At 42.8% G+C, this 14,533-nt stretch overlaps 1 long non-coding RNA gene across 3 annotated transcripts in view; it reads right to left on the bottom strand.

Annotated features, from left to right (window-relative positions):
* The window catches only part of LOC134165353 (uncharacterized), a 58,666-nt gene extending 45,075 nt beyond the window's left edge, over window positions 1–13,591 (bottom strand). For all 3 annotated transcript variants that reach the window (XR_009965491.1, XR_009965492.1, XR_009965493.1), the window contains exon 1: window positions 13,536–13,591. This is a non-coding gene — a long non-coding RNA (uncharacterized LOC134165353). The remainder of the gene's footprint in view (window positions 1–13,535) is intronic.
* Between the last annotated feature and the right edge of the window lie 942 nt (window positions 13,592–14,533).

Genomic DNA, 14,533 nt, shown 5'->3' with positions numbered 1-14,533 from the left:
TTCCTCTCATGTCACTAACACCATTTGTTCCTGATGGATTATTCTGACTTTACTTTGATTTGCCTGCCCACACACTACAATCCGCATTACACAAATTTTAGCAGCTGCTTTTTATGTCAGGAGCGCCACAGAATAAGCCAAGATGCATGAGAGATTATAAAATTATATTGCACCCAAACACTGGTGGGTGCTGCCAAAAGTGCTGGCATTTTGGGGGTTTTACTTACCAAGGGAAGATGGGCAGCATGGCTCATCCCTCTCACAGCCCTCCAGGCCCCTGGGAGGATGTGTCTGTGCATTGACAGGACATGGACAAATTCTCACTCCTCACACACTGCCTTGCAGTGGAGGTTCAACAGGGAAGATGCAGTAATGGGGATGACAGGATATGATATATATATGATGTCCTTGGAGGCTCAACAAGATGGTGAGGCAGGGTCTGGGTTTCCAGGGTCAAAACTGCTTGACAGTAACCACAGGGGTCTTCACAGGAGTGGAGCAAGCTTCTCGGATTTACCATAAACAAGAGCCTGCCTGGATATAGAAACATAGAATGGTTTGGGTTTGAAAGGACCTTAAAGTTCCACTCCCCTGCCATGGGCAGGGATGCCTCACACTAGACCATGTCACCCAAGGCTCTGCCCAACCTGGCCTTCAACACTGACAAGGATGGAGCATTCACCGCTTCTCTGGGCAGCCTGCGCCAGTGCCTCACCACCCTCCCAGTAAAGAACTTGTTTCTTACATCTAACCTGAACTTCCCCTGTTTCAGTTTGAACCCATCACCCCTTGTCCTATCACTACAGTCCTTGATGAAGAGTCCCTCTCTAGCATCCTTGTAGGCCCCTTTCAGATATTGGAAGGCTGCTATGAGGTCTCCATGCAGTTTCTCTTCTCCAAGTTGAACAGCCCAAATTTTCTCAGCAGCTGCAAAGTTGCAATGGGACTGCAAACACCCAAGTAAGTTCCTTTCTCATGCTTTTTTCATGCGTTCATAAGTACACATGTGGATCTTTAGGGTGCTTCATGCCAGGCATGAGCACAGGTTGACATACTGTAATGGCTGTGCTCCTGTGTAAAGGGCTCTTGTTCAACACTGAACTGCCACTGCAACACAAATACTGTAGGGAGAAGAGGAAGCATCCAAATAAACAGCAGGGCTGAAATCAAAATATACCAAACCAGTGCTATCAGATCCCGAGTGCTTCTCAAAACTGTCTTATTTAGGAAGAAGTTCCATTTTCTGATTGAAAATTGTTGCCAAGCTGATCCTAACAGAGCTAGCTGAGACCAACTGACCTGATCCTAGTCTCCTTTCTTTTAAGAACCAATTCAGCTCTTTGAAAAGTTCATTGAACACTGTACCATGCGAGGCATTCCCTGCAGTACAACAGACAAAGTGTAATCTCATGAAGCAACAGCAGGAAATGCCTCCTGCGGAATTACACATTGGGATGTTCTTGATGATGTTTTCTGACAGTGCCCTAGCACCTTCTGAATAGATTTCACATCAAAGAATTGTTAATATAAACATACTTTGGTTTATACTGCTCCTCAAAAGTCAGTGTTCAACATCTAAACATCTATAAATCACATTGATCACAACTTCTGCAACTTCTCACCCATCTGGATTCCAAGTTGAGAATTCAAAACACTTTCTCTGATTCTAGTTAAATTGCTAACTCTTTAACCAATGTAATGCTGCAGCTGACGAGATGTTGAAGCTATTAAAAATAGTGCTACAATAGCTTTAATAGGATCTTAGGGAGGAAAAATGCCCAGCAGTTCACCACTCATAGGAGTCCTGCAGAGCAAAACTAGAATAAGTACCCTTCATCTGTGAACAAGATCGAGTGCATTTGTGTTAAAAATATTATGTCTAAATAAATTGTGTATTAATAAGAAAAAAGCCTTGTGATGCAGCCTGGGCAGGGACACATAACTTTCTAAAACACAGCCACAAAACACAGGAAATAAAACCTATACTTCTGCTTCTCCACACTAACATGATAGCTCACACATCATGACCCAACATTGCTCCTGAAGACACCATTTTCTTCCTCAACTATTATTCTGATGTCGGAGCTGCTTGTATTGACAAAAGGCAAAGTGCTGGAAGGTTAGGGGAAGAACATCACTTGTGGGGGAGGAACTGAAAGTATTGGAGTCATGATGTAATTTGGGTAATAAACACTAAATAAAGTAATAATTTCACTAAATAATACTAAATAATGTCAGCAATGACACTAAATAATTTCAGTAATATATGCTCCTGAGGGTTAAAACTGAAACAAATGCATCATTTCTATATGAAGCCAGCAAATGGGAATCAAACTGAAGTGTGCACAGGCTAAAGTGAGAGCATAGATCAAGTATCTAGCAACAGACTGCAGCCTGGCTTCTAACAGACCAAGACAAAACCATAAAACCAGTGCTGGAATACTTCTATTGACACTTCTTTTCATCTCTGAGACTGATTTCCGTCAGCTGAACCTAAATTTGTAACCTAAACAAGCAATTGTAGGTACTAGTACTTCTACATTTATTATTTGGATAGAACACAAATCTTTAAACATAACCTGAGCTGTCCCTTTTTGCCAAGTATGTACCGGTGAGACGCTGCATGGATCAGCCTGTCAAAAAAAAAAACCAAAAAAAAACCAAAAAAAAACACCCTAAGAATTTGCTGTAATATACAAAAGAATTTGAAATGTCAGTTAAAGACCTCCCAAAATGCATTTTTTTCCATGAAACCCACAAATATTAATGCACAGTCATTAAAAATTCTGTCAAACATCCATTCTCAAACAATGAAGGAATACAACCCAAGATCCCTAAAGCAGCTCTGGTTCTGGCTGTAGTTCTTGTGCTGCTCAATCATGACCAAACTCCTTATTACAAATAAGAAGTGGGTTCCTCAGTCCCTACTAAGCAGTGTAGTAATCCTAATGAACAGTGTCTTCTAAGTTATTATACTCTTAGAATAATAATGTTAATAAAACCAAAAAATAAGAGGACACCTGGGATAGTTCTCTCATATGTCTGTTGAAATTCTGGTAAAAGCTTCTGGAATTCATACCAGCAGGCAGATGAATCAAAGCAAATTTTATTCCCCTGAAGTCTGATTCACTGTCAGTTGATGCAAATGAGCATTAGCTGAGTGAGTGAATACCTATGTGCAATTCAGCACTGGTGCCAAAATCACACATGATAAAACTTGGGTCATCATAAAAATATTTGCTGCTTCTTCATAACACAATTATTAATCTCCCAGAAAAAGTTATCTATTAAAAGTTTTCTTCTGAACTATGACAGCTAGTATACAGAATTTAATTCATTCCAATTTTCCTTATCCACACACGTCACCATTAGACAAAAGATCTAGCACCAAAGGTTTTTTGGGAAACACCGCAACTTATTAAGGTGAAAATCCCATCAACCATTCACAGTTTCATCATCAGGAGCATCTTTACTCCTTTTAAACTCAAGTCCTCAACTGGCTCAACCTTTCAGTTTGGCAGCCTTCTAAAGAAAAGTGATCTGGGGCTACCTTGACAGGTTCCAATTTTCCTTTAACCAGGCTTCAGGGAAGCCTATTTCTTTTCAGTATTCTCTCAAACCTGCTCCAGAACACCCCAAATATGGATTGCCATCTTCCCTTCCTTTCTGTCTCTTTTTTTAAGAGTCAAAACCATGCCTCTCCAGTGTGGACATCAAGCACCACACCCAAAGAAGCCAAAGCCACATGCTTCCTCCTTCCTGGGAATACACCTAATGCAACAGAGTTCTTAATATTCTAGAAATTCTCCTTATTGTTCGACTAGTCCAAAGCTGCACTTACGATTGCAACAAGATGCTTTGATAAGACTTAAATTATATTGAAGAGGCAGAGGTGCTGCCTCTGTGCATGCAATCCTGTGCATCAGCAGCCACGTGCTTGTTCTCTCTCACGCCAGAAGCAGCCCATGCATGCTGTTCCTCAGGTCCTTCGCTCCAGAGATAAAGTGATAGCAGTTCTGCTCCCACACCATCATGTGAATCATGGGCTGACCCAGCTGCAGATCCTCTGCCTGTCCCTGGCCTCCGTTCCCACCACTTACCCAAAGAAAACATACAAGAACCGGCAAGTCAGAGGCCTCCATCACATTGTGCCCTACCCAAAAGATAAGGTGAGGAGACAGAGGCATCTCTTTGGCATGCTTCACCTAAGTGTGCTGCTGCCTGAGAAGTGGGAGCCATCTCCCCTTGGGGTCCAGGTGAGGCTGCTCCCAGCCAATGGAGCAAGAGGCAGCAGCTATGGGACACAGTGTCAGCACTAGACAAGGGCAAAAGCAAGACAACTGGTACAAAAGGGCAGAGTTGAGGGAGAGGTGAGCTAGATCTTCCTCCACACACAGAGCATTTACACAGAGAACCAGTTCCCGCAGAGCCCAGATGGCCTGTGACAGTTTGTGACTTTGAAAACCCAGTGCAGAGAGAGCTCTCTCTCTCTTGTCCCTCCCATCCTTTTGCTCTTCCACATGCTCTCCCAGCTTGGTGTGCCTGTGCATTCACAGTGGCTGTGCAGCTCACATACTTAGAACCTCATTGCTTGGTCTTTTCAGCAGTAAAGTCTGGGGACTCTGAATATACCTGGCAATAGCTGTGGCAGGAAGGAAGGGGTTAAGGATGGAGTTTGTTCCCTGTTCTAGTTGTCCCACGTGCCATTGGCCTATTGACGATAACAGTGAACCTACCACACCAAATCTTTAAAATTAGAAACATCTGAAATGCCTCTCACCTACTCAATGTTTTTGGACAGTTTTACTATGTGACAAATAATCCTTCTCTACAGGTCCAGAAAAGCTTCTGAAAATAGCTTCAGAGTCCAGCTGAGGATATGCTATTAACCATGGCTATGACCCTGGCCCAACCCAATGCACAGGTTCTTTTGTCTCTTCCAGCTATGCAGAGCATAGCTGTATCTGCACATTTTATCTGTAGCAACAGCTACAGATTTTGTATTTGCCCATTTTAAGCACTTCCAAACATTTCTATGTGAGTCTTGCCAACCTTCCAGTAAAGAGCAGCTGCCAAAATGTATTGTACAATATACCAGCAGACCTCCTCCACACTGCTGCTATAATTAGGTGTTGTTTTTTTTATGTTGGCTTTAAAGCAGCTTGAGGAGAATATAATTTTCAGTTTGACTAAATAAAACATTTGGAGCACATCAGGCCCATCATTATATTTCAATCTGAGAAGAATGTGTTCATTTTAAAAAAAAAGCAAGCAGCAGAATTGGTGGTAATTTATTTTACATTTCACAGCTTCTGAAAGCCGTACCCCTAGAGTAACTACAGTTCACAAAGTATGTAGGAATTTGGGATCTCCTTCCAAACTGAGCTCAGCATCCACATGTCCCTTTCAGGGCAGCACTTCACAGGTAGAAGCTCTGAAGCTCTTTTACCCCTCAAGCCTCTGGTGATACTTTCTTGACTTTTTTCCCAAGCCCATTTATTGAAACAAGTTTTCAGAAAGAATGGGTAACCTTGAAAATACACACAAGAATCTGTCTTAAAGGGCCTATATGTATTTATAAACACCTTAAAACAGACCACAGCTACTCTGAACCTCAGCCTGATCCTACATAATATATCAGCACCTCCTGCCAGTTAGATGGTTGCATTTTTATGCTGACAAATCTTCTGCTAATAATCTTCACATTTAACGAAACCATTTTCTCCTCCATTTCTTATTTTTCCTTTGGCATTAAAAAAACCCTTGCATTCATGCTTCAGCTCCTCTGAACTATTCTTACTCTTTCACTAGGCAAAGCAGACCATCAGTAACATATCAAGTAAAAGCCTGTTATTCCCCACTGCTTTCTTCTTGAGAGCAAGTGTGAATCTCTCCTAAGCCAAGACTCCCAATACCTCTGTGACCCACTCAGAAATGCAGTGTTAGTTATCAAGGTTATGTTGTAAGAAGATGTCAGTTTGATCTCTCCTTGGATTCATTACATGCTTAGTCACTTCTTTCTGTCAGTAGTATTCCATACCCTCAATACTTGCATGTAGAAATCAAACAATTTTTATAATAGAGATTTTTAACAGGAGCTGTGTCACAAATTACCCTACATTTTGTCTGCAGCCTGGTAATTGTGCTACATTTCTATTACTGCTCATGCAATTTACTTTTCAATTACAAGCTTTCTTTTAGGTGTAAAGACAGCAAATATTTGCTCACTGGTATCAATAAGGAGAGAAAAATGGTGCTGGGACTCTTCATCAGGGACTGTAGTGATAGGACAAGGGTTGATGAATTAAAATTAAACAGAAGAAGTTCAGGTTAGATCTAAGGAAGAAGTTATTTACTGGTGAGGTGGTGAGGCACTGGCACAGGTTGCCCAAAGAAGTGGTGAATGCTCCATCTCTGGCAGTGTTCAAGGCCAGGCTGGACAGAGCCTTGGGTGACATGGTCTTGTGTGAGGTGTCCCTGCTGATGGCAGGGGGGGGTGGAACTGGATAATCTTAAGGTCCTTTCCAACCCAAACCATTCTGTGATTCTATGACTCGTTCCATGGGTGAACACAGAGGATGTGTAGAGCATGAAAATAACAAGATTTGCATAATTCAGTACCCCATCCCTAGGACTGATGATCTGAAGGCTGCATCCCCTGGGGAAACAGAGCACATGCACCACAGACAGGGTGCCCTGGATCAGAGGAATAGATTAGTTTGCAAAATAACTATGGATTGAGCACTAAAGTTTTAATGAAGGTGCACTGAACCTAATGAGAAATTTCCTTTAATAATAAGAAAACTCAAATGCCTTAGTGTGTGGATGTGACTCCCCCACCTCACCACACACATGCATCATGGCCAGTCCTTGTGCTCCATGACTTGTGGGTGACTCAAGCACAATGTGGGGGCACCGTATGGAACAGGCACGAGGAGGAGGTGGCACAGGTCTCCTTGAGCTCAAGAGAACACTGTCACACCAGGATCAGCTGTTGTTTTCAAAGGTGCTTAGGATTTAAATTAGTTGATAATCTGCAGTTACCAAGCATGAAATTGCATCTCCACACTTCAGCTATTAGAAGGATTTCAGTTGGGTCTGGGTAGCAAATGCGGGAAAGGCAGGAGTGGTAACCATCAGCTTCACATGCCATTTACATGTCAAATTCACTCTTTTAGCATTCCAGTGACTTTAATGTAGCTACACAGCACAAATTACTTAGGTTCAGTGAATTCCACAGATGCATGAAATAAAATGGGGTTTTATGCAAATGATGCCAATCGTGCCCTGTGTCTGCTCTGAGCACTTTCCAAACCCAGGAGTCCAGGAAGACATAGCAAAGTCTGCAAAGAGCGTTGCTAATCATGCATGCAGCAGAACACCTTGCCAGCTCTCATCTGCCAACAGCTAGAGCAGCAAAGGGAGGCCAGGAAGCTCAAAGCAGGGAAGCAAGAGAGGCTGGTGGGGAATGGCTTTCTGCAGGCTGCTGTTCCTGCTCACTAACGGGGAGATGAATCACGTCATCTATTGCAGCGACACCTCATCCTCCCAGCTTCCCCAAGGACTCACCTGCTGCACCACAGGCAGGGCAGGGAGAGGATCATTCCACCCTCTGCCAGTCCCATGCCAAGGAGCACAGGGAGCTGCCATCCCCAAGAAGAGCAGAAGTCCTCTATTCTTCTTTAAAACAACACATAGATCCAATCTTAGCTAGCAAAAAACAGCTTACCAAAGGCAAGGACAAATCACCTTACAGAGGCTGAGTATGCGCTTCTGCTCTTAAGAAGGGAAGAAAAATTATCTGTTATTACTACAAAATGCTTGGTTTGAATGACACCAAACTCAGTTACAGACACAGGGTTGATGCCTATGTCCACATGCCACTGGAAACAATCACATAAGCAAACAAATCAACAAACCCCAACAAACATCTGCTATTTTTTTATAGAATCACAGAATGGTTTGTGTTGAAAAGGACCTTAAGATCATCCATTTCCACCCCCCCTGCCATGGTCAGGGATGTCTCACATTAGACCATGTCAGCCAAGGCTCTGTGCAACCTGGCCTTGAACACTGCCAGGGATGGAGCATTCACCACTTCTTTGGGCAGCCTGTGCCAGTGCCTCACCGCTTCACCAGTAAATAACTTCTTCCTTAGATCTAACCTGAACTTCTTCTGCTTAATTTTAATTCATTAACCCTTGTACTATCATTACAGTCCCTGATGAAGAGTCCCTCTCCAGCATCCTTGTAGGCCCCCTTCAGATACTGGAAGGTTGCTATGAGGTCTGCACGCAGCCTTCTCTTCTCCAGGCTGAACAGCCCCAACTTTCTCCTCCTGTCTTCATACAGGAGGTGCTCCAGCCCCTGAACATCCTCGCAGCCTCCTCTGAACTTGCTCCAACAGCTCCATGTCCTTCTTATGTTGAGGACATAAGAGTAGAGGAGAAAAAAAAAAACCCTCTCTTTTACTCCACATCCTCATTTTGCATATTCAAGGTGAAGCAGAGGTAAGAAGTGAGCTGGGCTAGAAGCAACTCAGACCTCTATTGCTGTTTGCAGATCTAAATGAAGTCTGGAGACAGACTTCCTTTTTTATAAGGGCAGATTTGCTGTTCAACCTTTTATTCACAAAGTCACCCATTACCAAGCCTATCCTTTAAATTCCGTAAAGTTATAAAACCCGGCAATCTGGAACTGAATCTTCACTTCTTGAAGTTAACAAGTCTATGGGTTGAAGTTACTGTTCCTGCCAATCTCTAAGGTTCTGTACCCACAGCTCATGGTACAGCTGCTCGACAGGAACATCTGCCATAGGGAACTGCCATATACTTTCTATTAGTGGTTATCATTTCATGACAAGAGGGTTGGGGTTATGCTCCATAGTAATTTATGTTTCTAAATGCCTGACTGTATGATGCACAGATAAATATTTTGAGTGCCTGCACTTACTGTACGTGCACAGGCCATTAAGGTCATGTACTCCGAACGAATGAATAACTGCTGAAAGATCACATCAAAAGAAAAGAATTCTCAATCTTCCCAATGAGAGCAGATGGAGAAAAGTGCTTCGGCAGATCCCTTCCAAAAGCAGCTTGGTGCTGAGCAAGAGCTCAGATCTTGAAAACACATCAAAAGTGGTAAAACACATCCTCTGTCAAGGGCAGGCATTTAATCCCAACCCATTTTTCTCTCAACTTCCCAGTCTGAACTCATTCAGGATGCAGTGATACGGCAGCTGCAGTCTTTGCTCCCCACAGACACTGTGGCATTCAATCTATGGCACCAGTAAGAGACAAGCAGTAGTATAAAAACAGAGTTGGTTCATATCTGCAATTAGTTCAAGTTTTGACTTTTGAAACCATGTAGGAAATGAACTAACATCATGCCCTGAAATGAGATGATCACAGCTTACATGAGGTGTATTGGATGCTCCAAACGAGGCATAAGGTCAAACTGATCTCAACCTTTTGAAGACAGAAATACACAACATCAACGTCATCTCTGAGCATTCCTCTATCCCACTACATTATCAGGGACAACTGCATTTCAAAGCAGAGTAGCACCTCCAAAAATGGATTCCATCTCCACAGGTATAGCTCTGAGATTCGGAGCCCCTAAACCAAAATATGAACCAGGGGGGTTCCTGCTGTGGCACTCAGTAAGAGTGGATCTGGAAGGACTCATCAACACTTCAACTATTTCAAAACCAAACAGTAAATGACATTATGCAATGTGGTTTGGCAAACTTCAAGCACCGATATTTAGGCAGGTTTGGTTTTTATTAGAACCATTCACATGGCACTGGCCCAAACAATGATAGGACAAGGGGTAATGGGTACAAACTGGAACACAAAAGGTTCCACTTAAACTTGAGAAGAAACTTCTTCTCAGTGAGGGTGACAGAACACTGGAACAGACTGCCCAGGGAGGTTGTGGAGTCTCCTTCCCTGGAGACATTCAAAACCCGCCTGGACACATTCCTGTGTAACATTATCTAGGTGTTCCTGCTCCGGCAGGGGGATTGGACTAGATGGTCTTTTGAGGTCCCTTCCAATCTCTAGCATACTGTGATACTGTGAAACCAGCATTTGAGTTTGGGGGCATTGTCAGAGATCTGCACTACAGCATGTCTTCGTTTGCAAAGGTGCTTGAGGTGGAGTAAGCATGGACGGATGCAGCAGCAGCATCTTTTAGGATGACAGCACAAGGAACAGCCTTGGCTGTCTGGCCCTGAAACAAAACTGGACTCTGCTTATCTTGACAGAAAAGAAGTAGGGACTGATAAAAAGCAAAATGCATAATGCAGCTTTTCATGTATTTCCTCTCAGTATTAAAGGGTTTAAGACATGGTGCTTGCCATCCATGCTCACATTTGGAGTTCTCAGGCCTCACAAGATGAATGCTTCCCCTTTCCTCAAAGTAGTTTTTATTTCTGTGTTGAAACATATTCCAAATTGTAACAACAGATCAATTTCCTTGTGCTGACCACAGGAAGAGATGGACGACTGCAGTGAGAGAGTTCAAACATCTTAATTGCAAACAGGATTCTATTGTATTCTCATTTATATAAGACAGCTCCCACTATATACCCCACTGTATAAAAACACCCATTAAGGATAGTGACCACCCAGAAGCAACGAACAATTCCAAGAGGCTGCGGGAGGAACACAGCTTAGCTACACACATGTTCTTATTTAGGTAAGTCCTCAGAAAAATTAAATTGAGCTTTATGAAAGTAAAATGAAATATTGATGTCAACAAAATGCAAATTTCTAGAACATCTGTGTTTGAGAAATATAATCACACTAAATCAGAGCACTGGATTTAGCTACAATTATAGCAGTCAGATTTAAACAGAAAACTGTTTTTTTCCAAAGTGGAAAGTCCTATAAGACATGTTAGAGAAGTAAAAGGTACTGATTCTATGTAAACCATAATCACAGAGTAGCTTAGTCTGATCTCATTACACCAATTTGCATGTGCATTACCATTACTGCAGTAAAGACAACACTCACCTGAGTGGGGGACAGTGATCATAGAATCATAGAATGGTTTGTGTTGGAAAGGACCTTAAGATCATCCAGTTCCAACCCCCCTGCCATGGGCAGGGACGCCTCACACTAGACCATGTCACCCAAGGCTCTGCCCAACCTGGCCTTCAACACTGACAAGGATGGAGCATTCACCACTTCTTTGGGCAACTTGTGCTAGTGCCTCACAGCCCTCACAGTAAAGAATTTCTTCCTTATATCTAACCTGACCTTCCCCTGTTTCAGTTTAAACCCATCACCCCTTATTCTATCCCTACAGTCCCTGATGAAGAGTCCCTCTCCAGCACCCTTGTAGGCCCTATTCAGATACTGGAAGGCTGCTATGAAGGCTGCCCTACTGTTTGAAGTGTGATGGTGGATTGAAAAGACCTCTTGTAGACAAATGTTTTTAACATCTCATAGACACAAGTGACAAGATAAATACAGCTCATCCCTCTTCACAGGTAAAAGCAGTTATACATAATACCTATTCATCTGCAATAGATATAAACTGTTAGAAATCCATTGGCTCAAATGCAGTACTTTCAAATCATACTACCTGACAAAAACACCTTCAAGCTGGCCACTAGAGAGTAGAAAAATGGCACTTGCTGTTAGAAACTAAGGGGTGAACCCAGCTGGCCTGTGGTGAGAACTCAAGCAGACACCAAGACCACATTTTTGTTTCTGATTTGGTCCAGCATTTGTTTTAATTGCATAAAGCAAGCAGATGCCCAGACATCTGTCTATCAATCACTGGCAAACAACGAGAAGAAGAAAAAGCTCCCATCTGTATTTCCTATGTCCTTTGACTCCCTGCACTTGTCTGGAAGTGAGTTATCAGAGATACCTGTTTAATCTGTCATCACAGAAGCCAAGAACTTCTTATTCCTTAACTTTTTTATTATCAAAGGAGTGGGTAAAAACCCACCTAATGCAGAGACAGGCTATGAATGTCCCATATTACAGATTAGGAGAAGAGAACATAGCCTGGCCTGATATTCCTAAGCCTTTTACCCAGCCTGTCATTATCTGACACAAAATACTGGAGAGGAAGCTCCAGTGCTTGGAAAAGGTAGGAAATGAAAATGACCATATGGATACATTCAGAAGGAACACACTAGTATCTAGGCAGTGTCAGTGTGGTAAATGCTGTGTATTCCCTAAGATTCTGGCACCCTCAGCTCCTCATCAGTCACATAATCATGGAATCATAGAATCATAGAACGGTTCAGATTGGAAAGGACCGTAAGCATCCAGTTCCAATCCCCTGCCATGGGTAGGGATTCCTTAAACTAGACAAGGTCACCCAAGGCTATGTCCAACCTGGGCTTGAACACTGCCAGGGATGGAGCATTCACCACTTCTTCGGGCAACCTGTGCCAGTGCCTCACCACCCTCACAGTAAAGAACTTCTTCCTTAGACCTAACCTGAATTTCTGTTGTTTCATTTTTGAACCCATCACCCCTTGTCCTATTGCTATATTCCCTGATGAAGAGTCCTTCTCCAGTATCCTTGTAGGCCCTTTTCAGATACTGGAAGGCTGCTATGAGGTCTCCATACAGCTGAACAGCCCCAACCTTGTCAGCCTGTCTTTGTATGGGAGGTGCTGCAGCCCCGATCATCCCCATGGCCTCTTCTGGACTTGCTCCAACAGCTCCATGGCACACAGCAAAGCAGCAACTCCATATGAAGGCACTGCACATATAATACCAGAACATTTTGGGTACTCCCTAATATGTTATCCCTCTGTGTTCCACAGAAGGCTCATGACCACCTGTTTCTCTTCCATTGTTTGCATCAACTGTCACAGATTCTTACATGTCAGGGAATAAAATGCAGTCATCAACAGAATAGACATCTTTGTGTTTGTCTGTTCCAGCTAGGGGAGTTTATATTTATTAGTGCAGAAGTGTAAAAATATTTGGTGGCAAAATGAACCCAGCAGATGTTTTTGCTGGCAGGAGCCTGGGAGTCACAACTGTAGTACTGGTTGTGAAAGAGTAACAGCTGAGCATGTGTTGGAGTTGCTTTTGCACTGACAAGGAGGCATCCAGTGCTCTGTGGTTAATTGGATTACAGGGGCTTTCCACTTCCCACTCAGATCAATTAGCATTTTAGGTTATTCACTTATCACCCTAGAGGATGTAAAGGTTGAAGTTAGTAACTTCCATCACAGTCCTTTTGCAAGAGTTTAAAAGACTTTTCCCCCCAGCCCCTGCCTCTAGCTCATTTCTTTGCTGCTTTACACCTTGCTCAACTACAGGGTTGCACCATGCTCAACTACAGCATTCTTCTTCTTTGGCAAAACAATCAATTCACATGACAAAATCAAATATTGGGACATTATATAGGTGTCCCTGCCCATGGGGATGGAACTAGATGATCTTTACAGTCTCTTCCAACACAAACCATTCTATGATTCTAAATTTAGTATAACTTCCCTCCCCCTCCCCCCCCCCCGAGACAAAGCAAAGAAAACATTTGCAACTTTGTTTTACATGAAATCAGAAGGAACATGGCCCATGATACCAACCTCCAGTGAATCTTGAAGCAGTGTGAAAAGCAAGTCCATCCCACAAGATCCATCTACCAAGCAGCATTCCTGAATAGATGTTATTCTGTCACTGATGGGGTGTTTCTTATGCAGTTTCAAATTAATAGTCAGTAAATGCTTTGATCTTTCTTTTGGCTTTTTGTAAGAACTATGCGATGATTTTCAATAAATTAATGTCCTTGTAACACCCTGGTCTCTACATCACAGTTTGGCACATCTGCCAGCATTTGAGAGGGCACAGATGTAAAGGGGGAGGTCACAGACAGATACTCCTGGAGAGTCAACACAGTTTTCAGAGAGCACATCAGAGGTCCAGGGAAAGAACACAGAACTTACCCTCACATATCCTTATGAACAGAACTTGGCCTGCAGCATTTGCAGACCTCTAATGTCTCGGCAGTGTGGGTTTGGCATTTCTCAGAGCACAAAACAAGCTTCTTTGCCTCCCAGAACCCCTCGCGTGGAAGCCAGGAGGGGAATGAGCACTTTGCTCAGAGGGTTGATAAAACAGATACTGGTGCTTCAGCACAATGAAACATGACCGAAGTAAAAAAGGAGTTACCACATTTTCACTTTTAAATACAAAGTCACTTCTCCCTTCTTCCCCTAAAGATCAAGGAAACAGAAGGAGAAAGTGAGAATGAAGACACAGTAGGGGGTAATCTAAGGAAATGAAGTGCCTACTACCAAAATATTCATCAGGAAGGCAAACCATATTCTGTACATTTTACAGCACAAAGCTGTAAAACAAAGTTACCAAGGCACCGACTATGAAAACTACAACAAAACTAGGCTAAGTGCATACTGGTTGCAAACTAAGTTGCCACAAAACTTTGCAGGTTAATTGTGTGTGTCTTTTGTAGGTGCTGCTGCTGGTTTTCATAAACCACGATGTTTAGGACAAGCCAATCTTCACAAACACTGTCATCCTGGCATGCCTAA

This window comes from Pezoporus occidentalis, unplaced genomic scaffold (genome assembly GCF_034315485.1).
Source record: "Pezoporus occidentalis ecotype Australia unplaced genomic scaffold, CSIRO_AGI_Poc_V1 ctg238, whole genome shotgun sequence".
NCBI classification, from domain to species: Eukaryota; Metazoa; Chordata; class Aves; order Psittaciformes; family Psittacidae; genus Pezoporus; species Pezoporus occidentalis.
The sequence above is the reverse complement of the archived record's forward strand: the minus strand, read 5'-3'. Positions and strand labels throughout refer to the sequence as shown.